Source organism: Lycium barbarum, chromosome 8, assembly GCF_019175385.1.
Source record: "Lycium barbarum isolate Lr01 chromosome 8, ASM1917538v2, whole genome shotgun sequence".
Taxonomy (NCBI): domain Eukaryota; kingdom Viridiplantae; phylum Streptophyta; class Magnoliopsida; order Solanales; family Solanaceae; genus Lycium; species Lycium barbarum.
In genome coordinates, this window is record NC_083344.1 from 69,257,808 (window position 1) to 69,273,411 (window position 15,604).

The following is a 15,604-nucleotide window of genomic DNA, read 5'->3' on the forward strand; positions in this document are numbered from 1 at the left end:
TGGACATCTTATAACACACTAGGATTCCTCATACTTATATTCATCATCATTATTATCATGTTCGTATCGTATTTCTTATCTCATGTAGCTATTCGCGAACATAGACTCTTAGCTTTCCGGGATATAGAGGATTCATGGAGAAGAAGGAGAAATCATGCCATAGAAAGAAAGGACTAGTCTCACATACCTTGTTCGTTTAACTAATCTATCGCTTTCTTGTTCTCCTTCAATGCCCACGTTTCTACCTTGAAGATAATTCGCATTAACATTAGCTAATCGATTACTTAGACATGCCTACGAAATCTAAAGAAGATTGGGCAGCATTTCCTATACAACTTTTCCCATATTCTATATCCACTCCCAAACATTCATAACATTCACAATATAATAGACAACAATCATCATTCATCTACATTATCCGCATTTCACAATTCCTCTTCAATTTCTCCATAATTGTGGTTATAGCTCACTATCACGTTTCCTCATATATAATACTTATTCTATGGTCTAAATGTCATTCACAACATACTCACAACCACAACATATCAATATTCATAATTCAATCCAAACCTTCACCCAACAATGTCACTATTCCCACATTTATGACCCACTTTCTATATCTTTTTACCATCCATGTGTTTTTAACTTTAAACACCTTAAACAACATGGAAATACCATAAATCTTACCTTAGATGGTGTAGGAATAAGCTTTGGGTGGAAATACGTCATTTGAGCAAAACCCTAGTTTCACTCCCCATGGAATTTCTTGACTTGGATGAACTTTGATGTGTTTCTTACACTTGTTTCCCTTGATTTGATGAAGTTGATCATTAATTTCACTTAGATTCTTTTATATGAAAGTTTGGAAAGTTCTAGAGAGCTATTGGGTCGCGGAGAGAGAAAATAAAATGAATTAAATGAACTTGGGATATTCTTTTATAAATACAAAAGCTGTCCCGACATCATTATACGGACACTTATACGGTCCGTATAAGTGACTGTAAAACTGCTCCAGTGGCCACTCCTTTCCGTGTCAATTTGACGGCACATTATACGGTCCATATAAGTGACCGTGAAATCACCCCCTCAACAACTTCATTCTGTGACCATTATACGACAGGTTATACGGACCGTATAATCGGTCATATAATCTGCCTCTTCTCTTATTTTGGTTCTCGTCACTTCGTTTGACCTCAAATCCTTGTGAAGCCTTCTTGATACTTGTTTAACACCTCGTTAACAATCTATAGGGTATTATAAATCTTCCCCAAAATATTACTAAGCCATTATTAATTCGATATTCATAAATTATGTCCGGTACGCAACATATATCTTGCTTTCCTTATCTCAAATGTCTCTGAAATCTTAATTAGGGTCGTCAAACGTCACTCCTTTCTTATTAAAATATCGTATACTCGTATTCTTCGTTAGTCTATTCATTGTACATTAACGGAAAATTTTTCCAAGGTGTAACATTCTTCCTCCCTTTTTGGAACATTCGTCCTCGAATGTTAATCAATCGGGAATTCTACAAAACTTTTGCCAGAGTTTCCCCTGTAATATGGGACTCCCATCCTGTCACAACAACCCATAATAATACTGCTTCATATGGCCATAACACAATAACTATATAAATTGGTCACACATGACCAAAAGCATGAAAAGAAAGCAAACATACCTTATAATGTTAGTATTTCATCTTGAATCTCTCCTAAGGGTTGAAATAAATGCGGATATGTGGATTTCATTTTCTCTTCCGCCTCCCAAGTCATTTCTTCTCGGTTGTTATTCCGCCACAAGACTTTGACTGAAGTTACTTCCTTATTTCAAAGTCTTCGTACTTGCCTGTCTAAGATGGCAATGGGCACTTCTTCATATGCTATCTTTTCTGTCACTTGAACATCATCTATTGGGACAATTTTCGTGGGATCTCCAACACACTTGCCGAGCATCGAAACATGGAAGATTGGATGGACTGATTCAAGTTCCGAAGGCAAGTCCAACTCGTAGGCTACATGACCCACCTTGCGCAAACTTTTATGGGGTCCAATGTATCGAGGGCTTAACTTCCCTTTCTTGCCAAATCTCATCACCCCTTTCATTGGCGACACTTTCAAAAATACCCAATCATCAACTTGAAATTTCAAGTCTCACCGGCGGTTGTCCGCATAAGATTTTTGGCGACTTTGGGCTGTCAACAATCGATCTCGGATCACCTTCACCTTTTGTACCGCTTGCTGAATAAATTCAGGGCCTATCAGTTGTACTTCTCCTATTTCAAACCATCCAATTGGGGATCTGCAGTTCCTTCCATATAAAGCTTCATACAGAGCCATTTGAATACTTGAATGGTAGCTATTGTTATATGCGAAGTAAATAAGGGGTAGGTGGTCATCCCAGCTACCACCAAAATCTACTACATATGCTCGTAGCATACCTTCTGAATAGTACGTTCGGCTTGCCCGTCAGTCTGCGGATGAAATGTCGTGCTAAGCTTCACTTGAGTACCTAGGCCCTCTTGAAAAGACTCCAGAACTTGGCTGTAAATTGCGCTCCTCTATCTGTGATAATAGATAATGGAATACGATGCAGTCGCACAATTTCTTTGAGATACAACCTTGCATAGTCTTCTGCTGAGTATGTGGTTCTGACTGAAAGAAAATGAGCTGCTTTTGTGAGTCTGTCCACAATCACCCATATGGAATCATACTTGCCTTGGGAACGAGGTAACCCCACAATGAAATCCATGTTAATAACTTCTCATTTCCAAGTAGGGATTTCCATTGCTTGCAATAACCCTCCTGGCTTTTGATCTTCGACTTTCACTTGTTGGCAATTTGGACATTGAGCTACAAATTCTGCTATGTCACTCTTCATGCCATCCAACCAATATATCAACTTGAGATCATGATACATCTTTGTTGCACCTGGATGAATAGAATACCGAGAATAATGGGCTTCTTCCAGAATTCGACGGCGCAACTCTGCCACATTCGACACACATAGCCTGCCTCGGTATCTAAGAATTCCATCCGTGGAAATTTCAAATGGAGACTTCTCTTTTTCATGAAATACGTCTCTATAATGGCTCAACTGAGGATCTTCATATTGTCGCTCTTTTACTTCCATATTCAGGGATGAAACTGTGGGATCATTAATACTAATCCCTGCACTACCCGGATCAATCACACATACTCCAAGATTCGCTTGTTGGTGGAGCTCATGAATCAAATCTTTCTTTTCCGGAGGAACTTCACATAAGTTGCCCATTGATCAGCAGCTAAGCGCATCAGCTACTACATTTGCTTTTTCAGAGTGGTATAAAATACTCACATTATAATCTTTTAATAATTCTAACCACTGCCTCTGCCGCAAATTCAACTCCTTTTGTTTGAAAATGTACTGAAGACTCTTGTGATCTGTATAGATATCGACATGCACACCATACAAGTAATGTCTCCACATTTTTAATGCATGAATGACTGCAGCCAATTCGAGATCATGAGTTGGGTAGTTCTTCTCATGTTTCCGCAGCTGTCTCGAAGCATATGTAATACCTTTACCGTGCTGCATTAACACGCATCCTAGCCCAACGCTGAAAGCATACACAACATAGCCATCTGGACCTTCTTGAAGGGTTAAGACTGGAGCTGAGGTCAATCTGTCCTTCAACTCTTGGAAGTTACGTTTGCAAGCATCTTCCTATTGAAACTTAGCTGACTTTTGGGTTATCTTCGTCAATAGGGCCGAAATAGACGAAAACCCTTCTACGAACCTTCTATAGTACCCTGCCAATCCCAGAAAACTACGAACTTCTGTAGGCGTCGTAGGCCTTGGACAAGTCTTCACAGCTTCGATTTTCTGAGTGTCGACCCGAATGCCATCATCTAAAATAACATGGCCCAGAAATGTCACAGAATTCAGCCAAAACTCGCACTTTAAAAATTTTGCATATAATTCTCGGGTTCGAAGAATTCCAAGAACGATATGTAAATGATTTGCATGTTCTGATTCTGTGCGAGAGTATACCAGAATATCATCAATGAATACTATTACGAATAAATCCAAGAGTTGCCAGAATACTATTCATCAAATTCATGAACACTGCTGGAGCATTAGTCAATCCAAACGACATCACCTGGAATTCATAACTTTCACTTGATGATAACCCGACCTCAAGTCTATTTTTGAAAACCACTTGGCACCCTGTAGTTGATCAAACAAATCATCAATCCTTGGGAGAGGATATTTGTTCTTTATCGTCACCTTGTTCAACTGCCTATAATCGATGCACATTCATAGGGAACCATCTTTCTTTCTCACGAACAAGACTGGTGCTCCCCACGGTGATGAACTAGGTCTAATAAACCCCTTTTCAAGAAAATCTTTCAACTGTGCCTTTAGCTCTTTCAATTCTGCTGAAACCATTCGATACAGAGGAATAGAAATAGGCTTGGTGTCCGATAACACATCAATAGCGAAGTCAATTTCTCTTTCTAGAGGAAGGCCTGGAATTTCATCTGGAAATACATCCGGAAATTCATTCACTACCGGAACGGATTGGAAAATTGGTGACGTTGCTTCGGTGTCATGTACTCGGATTAAGTGATAAATATATCCCTTGTCTATCATCTTTCATGCCTTAAGGTAGGAAATAAACTGACCTTTTGGAGATGCTGTATTACCCTTCCATTCAAGCACGGGATCTCCTGGAAATTGGAATCGAACTATCTTCATTCGGCAATCCACATTAGCATAGCAGGAGGCCAACAAATCCATACCCATAATCACATCGAAATCTAACATTTCCAGCTCAATTAAATCAGCTTTGGTCTGGCGATTGCATATCACAAGTACACAATTTTTATACACTTCTCTAGCTATCACGGGATCACCAACCAGAGTAGATACCTCAAAAGGTTTAATTAGCTCGAGTTTCACCCCAATACGACCAGCAACATACGGAGTAATATAAGAGAGTGTAGAACCCAGATCTATCAATGCATATACATCATGGGAAAATATAGATAATGTACCTGTAACCACATCCGGGGAGGACTCAAGATCCTGTCGTCCAGCTAACGCATACACACGGGGCTGAGTGGTACCTAAAGTAGATGCTTCGCCCCTACCTCTACCTCGACCTGCTGACATCTAGGGAGGCTGCCCTACCGGGCGCACTAAAAAGGAACCCACTGCTGATCCTGTGGGCTGAACCCCACCTCTACCATACCTCAAGGGACAATCTCGCATCAAATGCCCAGTTTGTCCACAAACATAGCAAGCATTTGTGCCCTGGCGACATGGCCCCGAGTGTACTTTTCTGCACTGGCTACATCGGAGAACTGGTGGTCTCCTCTGACTATAATCACCCCCAAATTGGGAACCCGAAGCTCTCGAACTCTGACCCTTTCCTGAAGGAAACGAGCGATCAAATCCCCTGTCTGCAAATCGTGGAGGCGCACTAGTCACCAACTAGCCTGAATGTCGGGAATAAGTCTGCCTCGATCCCCCTCTATAATCACTACCTGTCCCCATAGATCTGGCCCTCTTGCTTTACCTTCAATAAATGTCGCAATCACCCCTTTGCGGATGTCGTTATCCTTGTAAATTCTGGGCATGGGCTTGTATTCGGGAAATATCCATCCCTTCTTGTAACGAAGCAGTCAAAAAATCCTTGAACAAATGTGGCCCCAAGCCACTCACAAAGTGATGCACTCTGTCTCCCATGTCAGCCACCATGGTCGGAGCATATCTAGCCAAGGAATGAAATTGAAGGCTATATTCCCGGGCACTCATGTTTCCTTGTTTTAGATTTAAGAACCTATCCGCTCTAGCTCGGTGGACCTCGGGTGGCAAATAGTGACGGATGAAAGCATCTACAAACTCTTGCCACACGGGAGGAGGCGCATTTTCTTTTCTTGATGCTAGCCAATTATTGTACCATAATACCGCCACATCTCGGAGTCTATAAGATGCCAACTCCACAGATTCAGTCTCGGAGGCATGAATAATCCTCAATGTTCTCAGCATCTCATCAATAAACCTTGCGGGTCTTCATCCGGCTTTGACCGGAAAAAATCCGGAGGATTCAAACTCATAAAATCACGGGCTCTAGTACTAGCTGCCCGATCACTTGAACTCACATTCTGCCACTGTGCCTGGGCGGTAACTAATTGTGTCAATAGATGAATGGCCTCTGTCACTTGTAGACCCGAAGTAACCGGTGGAGGAATTGGAGCTGAAGCTCCTCCTTGTTCTTCTAAATTGGGCGGGGTAGAGGAAGTATTATATAGAGCCTCATTATGTGACTGCCCTCTTCTACCTTCATTGGCGAATCTCCTTCTACCCGCCTTTTCGCCTTATTCTTGCCCTTCTGGGCGGCTGTAGCTTTTCCCTTTGGCGTCATTTCTGAAATCATAGCACACTATTAAGAGGGGAAAATCTTATAACAAGGCTCTATCGCACGATCTCTTAAGATGAAAGACGGTCATTTTTCCTGAATAACGTGTAGCCTCTTGTTTATTAGTGTGGCGCGCAACACACCACAAACAAGACTCTACTAGACACGGCTCGTAGACACTTCCTAGGACTGAACTGCTCTGATACCACTTTTGTCACGACCCGACTATGGGCCGTGACGGGTACCCGGGGCTAACCACCGAGCACCACTCATTTCCATACTCGTCATAATCATTATACACTTAGTTCCCATTTATATACTCATAATCATAAGGCAACCATTTTTCATTAGAAAAATAAATAAATTTTTATATACGTAAGCCTTTCGGCTATCAAAATAATTTATATATATATATATACAATCGTAGAATCGTGAGACCATACCACCCACACATGCGTATCTACGAGCCTCTAGTAGAGTACTAGGCATATGGACGGGACAGGACCCCGTCATGCCCAAAAAATACAGATATACACAAAATAATAGTCAAAGGCACCTCCGGAATAATGGAGTGCTCTCAAATCAGCTACTGGCTCCTAAGAATCTGGATCAAGCTCACCTCCCTGTCTACCTGTGGGTATGAACACTGCGTCCAAATAAAATGGACGTGAGTATGAACATTGTACTGAGTATGTAAGACAAGAACAAAATAAACATAATAGAAGAGTCATGAGCCATGAGAGGAAAGTATAACCTGCATGAATTTCATAGGTGCATACATTCATACATATATCGTATATTTATATAGTCATAGTACATATGTCATCACAGCGCATATATCATCACATCATAATCCTCATCATTAACCCACGTCCGGGTAACCATCATATGCCGCCCACTAATGGTGATCATGTCCGGCCTTCTAGGCACGGTGTATACATAGCAGCCCGTCTTAACAGTGACATGCCCGGCCATTTAGGCACGGTGTAATAATAAGCAGTCCGCATTAGCGGTGACATGCCCGGCCATCTAGGCACGGTGTATACATATCATCATATACCCATCGTAACTCAAACTTTTCATACATAGCAAAGGTATATCATAAACTTACATTATTGAACATCTCATAGACATATCATGACTTAGCATCATTATACGTTTATCGTTAAGACATACATTAGAACTTGAAGACAACTATGGCTATGTCGGGGTGACATAAGGTCGTGAACCCCCGATTATATGATGGAGAAATCATCAACATCATATCTCACCTTGAAGGAACTAACAATTTAAGGTGAGTGTACGCAAAGAGAAGCATCGATGAAAACATACTTAGAATTATTAGCTTCATGGACATCTTATAACACACTAGGATTCCTCATACTTATATTCATCATCATCATTATCATGCTCGTATCGTTTTTCTTATCTCATGTAGCTATTCGCGAACATAGACTCTTAGCTTTCCGGGATATAGAGGATTCATGGAGAAGAAGGAGAAATCATGCCATCGGATTCATGCCATAAAAAGAAAGGACTAGTCTCACATACCTTGTTCGTTTAACTAATCTATCGCTTTCTTGTTCTCCTTCAATGCCCACGTTTCTACCTTCAAGATAATTTGCATTAACATTAGCTAATCGATTACTTAGACATGCCTACGAAAGCTAAAGAAAATTGGGCAGCATTTCCTTTGTTTATTCAACTTTTCCCATATTCTATATCCACTCCCAAACATTCATAACAACATTCACAATATAATAGACAACAATCATCTTTCATCTACATTATTCGCATTTCACATTTCCTCTTCAATTTCTCCATAATTGTGGTCGTAGCTCACTATCACATTTCCTCTTTTATAATACTTATTCTATGGTCTAAATGTCATTCACAAAATACTCACAACCACAACATATCAATATTCATAATTCAATCCAAACCTTCACCCAACAATGTCACTATTCCCACATTTATGACCCATTTTCTATATCTTTCTACCATCCATGTGTTTTTAACTTTAAACACCTTAAACAACATGGAAATACCATAAATATTACCTTAGATGGTGTAGGAATAAGCTTTGGGTGGAAATACTTCACTTGAGCAAAACCCTAGTTTCACTCCCCATGGAATTTCTTGACTTGTTGAACTTTGATGTGTTTTTTACACTTGTTTCCCTTGATTTGATGAAGTTTATCATTAATTTCACTTGGATTCTTGTATTAAATGAACTTGGGATATTAAATGAATCTATAAAATGAATTAAATGAACTTGGGATATTCTTTTATAAATGCAAAAGCTGTCCCGACATCATTATACGGACACTTATACGGTCCGTATAAATTTATACGGTCCGTATAAGTCACCGTAAAACTACTCCAGTGGCCACCCCTTTCGGTGTCAATTTGACGGCACATTATACGGTCCGTATAAGTGACCGTGAAATCACCCCCTCAACAACTTCATTCTGTGACCATTATACGACAGGTTATACGGACCGTATAATATTATACGGACCGTATAATCGGTCGTATAATCTGCCTCTTCTCTTATTTTGGTTCTCATCACTTCGTTTGACCTCAAATCCTTGTGAAGCCTTCTTGATACTTGTTTAACACCTCGTTAACAATCAAAGGGGTATTATAAATCTTCGCCAAAACATTACTAAGCCATTATTAATTCGATATTCATAAATTCTATCCGGTACGCAACATATATCTTGCTTTCCTTATCAACTTTCATCTCCTATCTCAAATGTCTCTGAAATCTTAATTAGGGTCATCAAACGTCACTCCTTTCTTATTAAAATATCGTATACTCCTATGATTCGTTAGTCTATTCATTGTACGTTAACGGAAATCTTTTCCAAGGTGTAACAGTTACACCTCCCACTTTCAGAGCATGAGCATGCCATGTACTTCACCGTATTAATGTAGTATCGGAGATGTCCCATGTAGTTTTTGAAGGTACAAGCCATGGAAAGTATGTAACAATGAAGTAAAGAATAAATTACGATCTTGTAAGTTGGAAATGGGAAGGACAACCTTGGAACCAAAGGACATGACTATTATCAAGTGTGATTAATTATAAATATCATGTATGGATAGTTTTGAAAGATTCTGGGACCAAGCAAATCGAAGAAAATAAATTTGTCAAAATTTGGAAAAAGTTGGCAGAATTTTGGGTCAACTTTGGAGGGGTATATCTTTCATGGCCGGGCTAGGGGCCATGACGGGTACCCGGAGCTGACTACCGAGCACCGCTCATTCTATTAGTCATCATACTTATCCTACATTCATTTATTACTCTCACACTGCTAGTTATAGGGAAAACCATTTTTCACTTTCAAGCATATCAACATTTATATACATAAGCCCTTATGGCTACAAAAACGATATATAAAATGTACACAGACATCATCATGGGACACAACTTACCCACACATACGTATCTACGAGCCTCTACTAGAGTACTAGACATAGGGATGGGAAAGGACCCCGTCGTGTCCAAATATGTACACAAAAACAATATCTCAAAATAGCACCTCAGGAGTAATGGAGTGCTCCTGTAAATCTACATGTGGGCATGAACACAGCATCCAAAAACAAAGGACGTCAGTACGAACATTGTACTGAGTATGTAAGGCATAAACAATAATAACATATCAATGAAATAAGGAGACATCGAGTGAAGAGCAACATGTAACTGATTGTCACTTAAGAAGGAAACAATGCATGCTAACTTACTTCATAAACATCATCATATCATGTATGCATATATGTATAAGCTGCCCGACCATATAGGTACGATGTGATCATTATTAGCCCGTGTCCAGGCCTCCCGCATCCGGGGTAACCATCTCATGCCGCCCATTAGTGGTGTCTGCCCATCCCATCTAGACATGGTGTATACGTTTCCCGCCTTAGCGGTGTCTGCCCGTCCATCTAGGCGCCGTGTAATGTCCTCATCATATACTTATCATGAATCATGCATAAAAACTCAAACAAATTGTAAATCTATCGGGGTGACGTAAGGTTGTGAACCCTCGATCTCATTATGGAGTATTCATAAGCATTATGCCTCACCTTGAAGGAATTAACATGATAAGGTGAGTGTAATAACAATAAGCCACATCAAAAGGGTCATATAAGAATCATTAGCTTTATAGCAATATCATATCATGAACTTTAGGATCTTTAAACTTAGGCCCATCATCATCATTATCAAACTCATAACGTATCTCTTATCTTTATCTCATATGAAGCTCTTTATCAACATTGACTCATAGTTTTCGGGATGTAAGAAAGTCATGAAGAGATAGGGAAAATCATGTCATAAGAAATATGCCTTATAAAGAAGGGACTAGCCTTACATATCTTTTTGTTTAGTTACTCTATCACTTGAACACTCCTCTCCAATATTCACGTTTCTACATTCAAGAGAGTTCTTACTAAAATTAGATAATCGAAAACATACTTAAGCTTAAGCTAAGGCTAACGAAAATTAGGTAACATCTCCTTTATTTCGATGACTTCTTCCACGTAATAAGCAACTCCCAATATCAATAACAACACCCCCAATATTTTAATCAATAGCTTCATCCGGCTAGAAATTATTAAATTCTCAACATTCCCTATCAAACTCCTTCATAACCCTAACTATGGCACCACAACGTATCCATCCTCATACAATGCCTTTACAACATCTTTAATACTATTCATAGTAAGATTATACACGTTGCATATCAAGAACTATGATTCAAGAAAAGTCATGATTCAAGAATATTACTATTTTCATATTTGCACTCCATATTCTCCTCCCTTCCATAATCCAAGTCTTTTAACCTCTCAATACTTTTAATAACATGAAACAAACATAAAACTCACCTGTTATGATGTAGGAATGGACTTTAGATGAGAATACTCCACTTGGAGAAAACCCTACTTCAACACAAAAGGGTGTCTTGATCTCCACAAACCCTAGTGAGCATTCTTGGACTAGATTCTACTAATTCTTGGTGATTACTCCTTAATTTCCATTGGATATATGATAATATAATGAGAGAATTTTTCGAGAACCTTCAACACTTGGAGAGAAAATAAAATCTGAATTTTTGGGGTGTGACTCGTCTATTTATAGCTGGAACTGGAATGTTCCAGATGAGCGGTTCGACGAGCGGGTCGACGGTCACGTCAACGTGTTGATGGTTCGTCGACTTGCTCCGTCGACCAGCTTCTGCAGATCAGATGTTACAGAGCCATATTGACATGGCGATCGACGGCCCGCCGACGTGTCGACGGTCTGTCGACGTGTCTCGTCGATCAGTTTCTGCAGATTAAAACTCTCAGAACATAACGATGGTTCATGTTGACGGCCCGTCGACATGGTCGACGGTCCGTCAATAATGTCTGGTGTCTGCAGAATTCCCTGAATCTGCTCAGCCTGTGTCGGTTCAATCCGTTCAAATTCTAATCCTGTAATATACCTAGAATACTTTCTAGTACCCCCATACATGGGGTAAAAGACTTAGCATCTCAATACTCGGGTACAAATCTCCATTTCGAGGCATACCTGACTAGAAAGCCATAAGTTTTTCCTACCATAAAAATGAGAAGTGTAACAATATCTCCGGGTATATCAGGAGTTTTGAGGTGTTTCAAGAGCCTAAAATGAAGTTCGTCGAGTCTAGTTTCCAACGCCACAAACCGTTTGTTAATACGACATCGGAGTAGGGAGTTATGGGCATTTTAAAACGGATTGCCAGAAGCCGCGAATCTACGCGAAAATTCTAGAAACCTCTTAAAAGGTCCGTTAAATTGGGCCCACTAGCCCCACCTGAATTGGACTGCTATATATATATATATATCCCTTTAAGTCATCTAAATCACATAATTTCTCACCATTTCTTATTTCCACCCTTCTCTAAAGCCACCCACACTTATCACCCCATTATAAGAGAGTTATTGAGGATTCTTGAAGGTTTTACAACATTCCACAACTTTCCATACCATTGAAGAAAAGATCAAACATCAAAACCTTATGATAATCTATGGAAGATGATTATTCTTGTTTCTCTTCAATGTTGTGATGAACTTGAGCTAGGGAGAAGTTGAGTGAGGTGAAACTCTTCCATTATAAGGTATGTTCCCCATCGTATCGATATGATTGAGTTGGTTTAAAGGTTTAATAAATCTTGAAAAGAAAAAGAATCAAAGTGGAGATGTCATAAAGTATTGAATTGAAGATGATGACAATGGGATGAATTTGAAAGGAGATTTTGGATTAATTTGAGATTAAATTGAATATAATTGTTTGATTATGGTATTGTGGATATTGTTATGGTTGGTTGAGAAATTGGGGAAAATATCATGTGGGATGTTTTATGCAGTATATTGGTGTTGATGATGATGTTGTTGATATTCCTATTGCTATTGTTGTTGTTTTGTTGGTATTGTGATTTCGGGCTAAGGATATACACAGGGTAGATTCTGCCCGAATCTCGGTAGATTTAAAAGGAATTAATTTGAGGGCTTAAGACAACCCTATGACGATAAGCCTAATAATAGTATAAATTTTCTTGAATGTAGATTTACGAGCTTTGAATGGATAAGCGTTAAGTAGTAGGAAACTTAAAAGGTATGTAAAGCTTAACCCTTTCTTTCTGAAGGCATGATTCCTTTCTTATGAACATATATATATGTCTTCCATAACATTCTTATTCCCAAAAGCTAGAAGTTTATGATTCTTAGAGTTTCTTATGATGCTAAAGATAAGTATGTTCCATGATGATAATGATGATGATGATGATTCCATTTTTGGAGATTTCAAAGCTTATGAATTTGATGCTATTATGAGATTATTGAGCTTATTTCATGATTTTATCTATTTTATTCATTGTTGGTGATCTCACCTTATAATCATCGTTCCTTCAAGGTGAGATATCGCGATGATGATTGTTCCATAATATAATCGGAGGTTACCGACGTTACGTCACACCGATAGAGTTGGAGATTTTATTTGGGCTCTCACGCATGCTTTACGTATATATATATATATATATATATATATATATTACACCGGGCCTAGTTGGCTGGGCAGACACCACTACGGTTGGCGTAGTGGGTGGCTTATTGATAATGATAATAACACCGTGCCTATATGGCATGGGCAGTCACCAATAGTGAGCGGCGTGAGATGGATTACCCCGAACGCAGGCTAATGATCATAACATTGTGCCTATATGGCCGGGTAGCATAACACTGTACCTATATGGTCGGAAAGTTTACTTATATTTATATATATTTATAATGTTGATTTAAAAAGTTAAAGTGGGCATGCATGGTATCCGCCTAAAAAGGTAATCAGATATATAGGTTATCTCTTTATCTCATGCTTCTTTATTCTTGTTTATGTTGTTATTCATGCCTTACATACTTAGTACACTATTTGTACTGACGTCCCTTCTTGTGGACGTTGTGCTCATGCCAGCAGGTAGGAAGGGAGACAGATCAGATCCGTAGGTGCTTTATCAGCGGATTCATTGTCACTTGTATTCTATGTAGAGGCTCGTAGACATGTGTGTACAGTTAGACGTTTCATAACCCTACCGATTCATATTGTTGTATAATATTTTAGTAGCCTTGTCGGCTTGCGTTAATGGACATAATTTTTGAAGATTATACAGAGATGTGTCGTTATGTGGTGATATATGTCTTTACAGATTATGATATCCATGAGCTATCTTTATGGTCCACCCAGAAATGATTATGAGACATCTATTCAGAGGTGTTCGGGGGGTTAGCTCCGGGTGCCCGTCATGGCCCTCTAGTTGGGTCGTGACATTATTTATATGATTGAGTGGGTTTAAAGGTTTAGTAACTCTTGGAGAGGGAAAAATCATAGTATAGAAGTCATAAAGTGTTGAATTGAAGTTGATGACTATGAGGTGAACTTGAAAGGGAATCTTGGATTCATGCCTTACATACTTAGTACACTATTTGTACTGACGTCCCTTCTTGTGGACGCTGGGCTCATGCCCGCAGGTAGGCAGGGAGACGGATCAGACTCGTAGGTGCTTTATCAGCGGATTCCCAAGAGCAATCCACTTACTTCGGAGCTGCAGTCTATTGGTATTGGTCTTCATGGTCACTTGTATTCTATGTACAGGCTCGTAGACATGTGTGTACAGTTAGACGTTTCATAACCCTACCGATTCATATTGTTGTATAATATTTTAGTATCCTTGTCGCCTGGCGATGATGGACAAAATTGTTGAAGATTATACAAAGATGTGTCGTTATGTGGTGATATATGTCCTTACAGATTATGATATCCATGGGCTATCTTTATGGTCCACCCAGAAATGATTATGAGACATATGTTCAGAGGTGCTCGGGGGGTTAGCTCCGGGTGCCCGTCATGGCCCTCTAGTTGGGTCGTGACATTATTTATATGATTGAGTGGGTTTAAAGGTTTAGTAACTCTTGGAAAAGGAAGAATCATAGTAGAGAAGTCATAAAGTGTTAAATTGAAGTTGATGACTATGAGGTGAACTTGAAAGAGAATTTTGGATTAATTTGAGATTAAATTGAATATATTTCCTTGTTTATGATATTGTGGATGTTGTTATTGTTGTTTGGGATTTGTTTTGGAATTTGTTGGAAGTTGAGAATATAGGGGAAGTGCTGCCCAAATTCCGCTAGCTCACTAATTTCCCTAGTTTGAACTTATGAGTGTTTTCAAGAAAACCTTAGTATACATCCTCTTAAATGTAGATTTGCGAGCTTGGGAGGAGAACATTAAGTAGTTAAGAAGACGCCAAGCTATGTTAAGGCTAACCCTTCTTTCTTAAGGCATGACTCCTTTGTTGTGAACCTATACATGATATCCATAATATCCATATTCCTGGAAAAGCTATAGGCTCATGATTCTCAAAGTTCTTATGATATTGTTGATGATGATAATGTGTCACGCCCCGAACCGTGGCCTGGCTGAAACACAGCACTCGGTGCCTTACTGCATGTGACCAAGCGAACCACATGGCTTTTTGAATCATCATGAGGCATAACATGGGCGAAATATGACGTGAATGCATGTGGGCCTTTATTAATAAGTCATAATGCTTAATAAAAATACTTGTTTAAACATGAGTGCGAAAATAACATGAATGAGCCAAAATGGTTATACGACTCCGAATG